Source organism: Anoplophora glabripennis, unplaced genomic scaffold (genome assembly GCF_000390285.2).
Source record: "Anoplophora glabripennis isolate ALB-LARVAE unplaced genomic scaffold, Agla_2.0 scaffold395, whole genome shotgun sequence".
Lineage (NCBI taxonomy): Eukaryota > Metazoa > Arthropoda > Insecta > Coleoptera > Cerambycidae > Anoplophora > Anoplophora glabripennis.
This window is the reverse complement of record NW_019416558.1, coordinates 407,090-413,224: the sequence shown is the minus strand read 5'-3', so window position 1 is coordinate 413,224 and position 6,135 is coordinate 407,090.

Below are 6,135 nucleotides of genomic sequence, written 5' to 3'. Positions count from 1 at the left end.
GAAGGAACCTTTAACAGTAAAACCAGAAAACTACCTAAATTTGCTTTGCCATCGAATAAATGTTATTCATATGACAGATTTTTTAAATTCGTGAAAAAATGTCAACTTTCAAATGGCAGTATCGACATTTTGATAGGAATTGAAATCAAAAAGTTAATCAAAGTTCAAATAAAATCGATTTTTCGATCTTTGTTTGCGATATTTGAAATCGATTTGAGGCTCGCCATATTTGCACATAATAGTGTAATTATTAAAATTTTAAGGCCAACCTCATTCCTAAAGATGTGGCGGCCTATGAATTATGGGGATTTTACAAAAACGATTTTTTTCGAAAAACTCGATTTTTGCAAAAACTAAAAAATATTTTTCATTTTTGAAATAATCATTTTATTTTGCTCACCAATAGCTATCTTTTCCCCAAGTTTCATAAAAAAATATTTATTTTTGGAAGAGATACAGCTATTTGAAAAAATTTCGATATTTAGCGGTTTTTTGCAATAACTAATTCTTTTATTTATCGATCAAAACCGGTTTTTTTGAAAAACTCGATTTTTGCAAAAACTATAAAATATTTTTCACCTTTGAAATACTTAATCATTTTATTTTGCTCAGCAAGAGCTATCTTTTCCCCAAGTTTCATAAAAAAATATTTATTTTTGAGAGAGCTATTTGAAAAAATTGCAATTTTTAGCGGTTTCTTCTGCAATAACTAATTTATTTATTTATCGATCAAAACCGGTTTGGACTTATTCATCCGTATTAAAAATTCCTACAACTTTTGTTTGAAACATTTTTTTCTAAAATTTTTAGTTTTTTTTATAAAATTTGGCGAACTTTGGACGCCATTTTGAAAATGAAGCCCAAAAATTCAGGTGGTGTAAAGACTGTAAAGTAGTTCATTGAATTCTACGGATTTTTTTCTAATTTTTACATATTTTCAGTTACTGAACTATTTTTTGGCACCTGAAGAAGTAATTTGATTGGACTAAAAGGGATTTTTCTCGAAATACGATTTTTGAAAACGGCATCCAGCATAATTCCAACAATTTTCATTCTATTCACTCCAAATTTTGACCTTATCTTTAAATTTACATTCCGAAGAAAAGTACATACGTAATTTTAACATTATTTATTGACAAATGATTGCCCCTTTTTTTGTCAAATATTTAACTTTTTTCCTTCAAACATGCCTCGCGAGATTGGCTCCAGCGTCGCCACTTTGTATGTACAATTTATGAATTTTTTTTTAAACACTTAAAGACATGGTTAAAAACATCGTTACATATTATTATTCTCTTACTTTTTCTTCTATTAATACAAAAAAATCTCAAAGAAATGCTTTATTTCACAGTGCTCATAGTTAAAAGCACGTGAGAATTTGCCACACATCTCATTTGCTAATAAAGGCTTATTTCACAAACTTTTAGTGTAACGTACTGTTAAATTTCACGCAAAAGTTCCCAAAAATTGTAAAAAGGAAAATGGGAGATGACCGTAGCTATTACGCAAAGTTATACCTCGATAACTCGCAATATCTTGAGAAATCCGTTCATTCTGGCTAGTGGCTACTGAGACCCCACTCACATCCTGACAATCTAAAAACTTTGTTAAACTCGGATCTCCGTAGTTCAGCCCGATTATAATCTTAAAAACCCCGTCAGAGCAGGGGACGCGGCATCAGGACGAGGTCCTTATTTTATAACTCCACCAAAGCATAAATTCGGTCCCCTCGGAGAAAGGTGAGCTTCCCGTGGACCAGCGCCGGAATGTTGTTGTCGAATAATTTCGTCGTTCCGAGTGGAATTTATACGGGTTTTAAGTAAGGTATAAGTTTCACTTTAGTAATAAAAGCCGTGGATCGTAAATCGTCCTTATATATCTCCGAAATGTAATTTCTTGCGTCGCTCGGATAAATCCATTTATTTCATTGGCTATTTTGGCGAGGAATCTGCCAAGAAAAATGGCCTTTATCTATTTGGGGGAGCCCGACTCCCGTATCGTCGGAGATCCTCTCCGAAGATAAGTTATGTCTCGGCTACTTGGTTATTAGAGAAACATTCATCCATTAGCCCTGCCTGTCGAACGCACTTTGGAATTACCCTAACCTTTATTACGCGTCGCGGGTCTACGTTATCATGTACAAGTTATTTTGGGGTACATTAAACTTAAAAATATTCAAACAGACACCAAAAACATTTATAACAGGAATTCACTTGGAAGCCAGTAAAACAATTTCAGAATGAAATAAAAATACAATTGGAATAGAATAACATACAATTGGAACTTAGTCGAAACAAAACCATTAATTGGAACTGAAGTACTATAAGAATATATTTCAAATTCCATAAAAATAGAATTGGGATACATTGAAAAAATACAATTGGAATCTAGAATCTTGGAAAGGAAATGCATGAAGCATACAACTTAACTGGGCCTAATTGAAATTCACGATACATCTTTAGAAAACAAGTCAAAAACATACAAGTGGAATACAATAAAAATACAATTGGAATCTGGCTAAAATTCAATGAGATATTGAATATACAATAATAATGCAACTGAAGTTTGATTGATAATCAGAAATCAATTTTAGAATATAGTCAAAACACGGTTGGAATACAATAAACATACAACTGGAATCTACTTAAAATATAGTTGAAAAATTGGAACTGCGATGCAAAAAGTGATATAATCAGGATTTAATTAAAACACCCAATACCTGTAAGTAAAATACAATTGGAATACAATAAAAACAGAAATCTTGTTAAAATACAATTGGAACTGAATTACAATAAAAATAAAACTAAATTTAATTAGTTACAAACAATGACACTAAAATAGTAGTATATTACAAAAAAAAAATGTAATTGGAATGTAGCAAAAATTCAGTTGGAATTGAATACGGTTGGGAATTCTAGAATATACATATAATTGTAATGTAATAAAAATATATAATGTATATGAAAATCACAACAAACTTTCTAAACAAACTAGAATTAATTCAAAACACAATTTTAGAATTTAATTAAAATACAATAATTGGAAATATGATAAAAATACAAAGTACCTAAGTTATAGTACAACTGAAAGTAGAATACATTTAATGTAATGATACTCAGAATTCAATTTTAGAATATAATCAAAATACGGTTGGAATACAATATACAACTGGAATCTACTTAAAATACAATTAGAAAGTTGGAATTGCGATGCAAAAAGCATATAATCGGGATTTAATTAAAACTCGCTATACCTGTAAGTAAAATGCAATTGGAATACAATAAAATACAATAAAAACAGAATAGAAATCTTGTTAAAATACAATTGGAACTGGATTACAATAAAAATGAAACTNCTTTTGTTTATGCGCAAGAGCTCAACAATGGTCGAAATTGTCCGCTTTTTTCAATTGCTAATAATTAATGCAATTTTTATCGCAGACACTTGTAATTCAGGATTTTTGAAGCTTTTTGCACCCTTAATAAGTGGTAAAAATTTCAGCCCAAAAACTTCATTAGCTTGTCGTTGGCGGAATTTGTTATCTAAGAAGATGGAAAAAATGTTAATATTTATTAAATTGTTAAGATAGGTAATTATTATGTAAAAACACTAAAAGAAAACTAATTGTAAAGGGTCTACGATTAATTTTAATATTGATGGAAATAGTACAGCGTTTACTGCTCATTTTTCCTTAAAAAATATGAGCAACCCATCTGTTTTTGACGATAACTCCTTCAATTTTACTCTAATTAACTTTTATAAGTACTCATTTTAAGGTCTTTTTGAGTACTACAAAAAACTCCTGGAGCGTTATACACGTAAAATTAATCCTTTTTCCGTTTTTTAACGTTGAATACATCGATTAGAGTATTCCCCCCAAAACAAGTCCCCTTTCACTAACCATATTTCGCTTTGTATAGGACTTATAACACTTTAAAAATTTTCACAATTTTCTTTGTTTATTTATAAGCTACATTTTTGTTCTTTACACTTTTTTAAATAAAATGCATATTTTATTATAAATTTTAGTAAACATTTAAACTTTGTGTTTCGAAATAAAGGTGTGCGATTCAAAACCCTTTTACAAGATTTTAAACAGTGTGTACCCGCTTTTAGCGGCTTGAACAATCGATAATAAAGTGTCTTCGGGTCGCGACGCGAAAGAGGGAGATGAGAACGAGTCCGCGGACACCGGAGGAAGAAGCAGATATAAAATTCGTTTCTGAGCTCTTCAAACAGTTTAGCAAAGCCTTCGAGGATTTTTTTGGAGCCCGAAAATTGGATAGCAATCTATTGTTCCGCTTTATAAAATATTCATCTTAAGAGAGATATGAAATTTAAAAGGAATAACATTGAATCGGCTGGTGGCGTGCTGGAAACATTAACATTAAGTAAATTTACGTCTGGCTGTCTCCTGAATCCCGAAAGGTTTAAAATAGATTCGTTTTAGTTTGGTACGGCTGATGTTTGCTAGAACGAGGATTTGCTATCTTTATTTAACGAGATGGCAGCAAGTAAAAATTAGAAATATTCACGTAAAAATATAGATAGAGAAAGATAGAAGGGTAACTTTTATCTCTAATTTTGTTTTTAAACATTTAAGGCAAAATTACTTCTTATAAAATATTTTTAGTAAAAAAATTACAAGCATAAATTAATAGTATAGTTCCACATTATTCTACAACTATATCGAAGTAAACGAACACATTACATTGATATTTTTTAATGTTATTTAATTATAAAGTTCTGCAATCAACTTTAATCGACCTGTTTTCCACCGCAATTAACTCCACATTAACTTTTTTAATTTTTTAAAGGTTAGAGCACAATTTTTTCGCTTCCAAGGCTTCGAATTTGTCACTTTCTCGTCATACTCTGGAGTGTCCCAAGGGTTCGCCCACTTTCATTATCTTAATAATACTCCAAAAAAAAGACTGAAAAGTGTCATGAGTCCTTGACTGCAGGGGTGTTAAAGTTTTTCGTTCATAACTTGAAAATTTTTTTGTACTTATAAGAATTTATGAATTCGTTTACATTTTGGATATTTCTCGGGGAGAACAAATTTGAAAGCAAATCAATCTAATGTTAAAAAAAATCAAGAAAAGAGAGGCAAAAAAACTTATTAGGTTAGATAAAAAAATAAAATTATTAATCTGTAGAAGAATAGTTACTTATTTTTCACTTCGGTGATAGAGCTTGTTGTTTACTAGGAAACGGAATAGGAAAACAACGTCATATCACTCTAGGGCGAAATAAGCGCACTTAAATATTATGGCCCACATTTTGACCCTTCTTTTCTGCAAGGGAAAAATCGTAAATATGCCTTATATAAGTGGAGCAGACAAATGAAAGTACAAAGTTTATTAGCATTAATATATAACAAAAATTTGCTTTAAATTAATAACAAGAATCATTTACAACCGTATGAAAAACGAAAGTACAATTTAAGAAGGAATCTTTCAACATTGAATACTTTATTCACAATGTGTTAGGGCTGAATGATTCTGCCTAAAAGATATAAAAATATAAATTATCAAAAGTTATAAATATTTGACAAAAGTTTTTGGAAATATCCCATTAATATAGCTTCACTAACAGCTGTCACTGAATTCTGCTTGTCCAAGTCTCAAAACGTTTATAACCTTTATCATAAAGTAATTTAGATTGCTTAGGCAGTAATTCTTCATTGGCTTTATTGGCTCTAGCAGCAACTATTGCTGGAATATTATCCACTTAAGCCGTTTTAATGTCAAATTTTCTGCTGAAAATGGCATGCGAGCGTATAATTCAGAAATAAGTAACTTCTGCGATTTTTAAGAAATTATTCACTTTCAGCTTTTACAGTTCGGTTAAACATTTACATACATCCCTTAGAAAAGGGTTAAGATAACAAAATACGTTCTGATCTGATAAATGATTTGTTAGAAACGCTCCATTTTATCTATTCGTTCGTAAATTTAATGAAAAAGCAATCCCCTAGACGGGTAACTTGAACGTAGTAAACAACTCTGGGAGTCTGTTGTGAGAATGTGCAATTGGTAATTCAACAATGTCACTGAGAAATAACAGCAACTACAGTAATTGATTCACAGTTTTTCATTTTAAGCCATAGTTTGACAGTTACCATCTCAATGT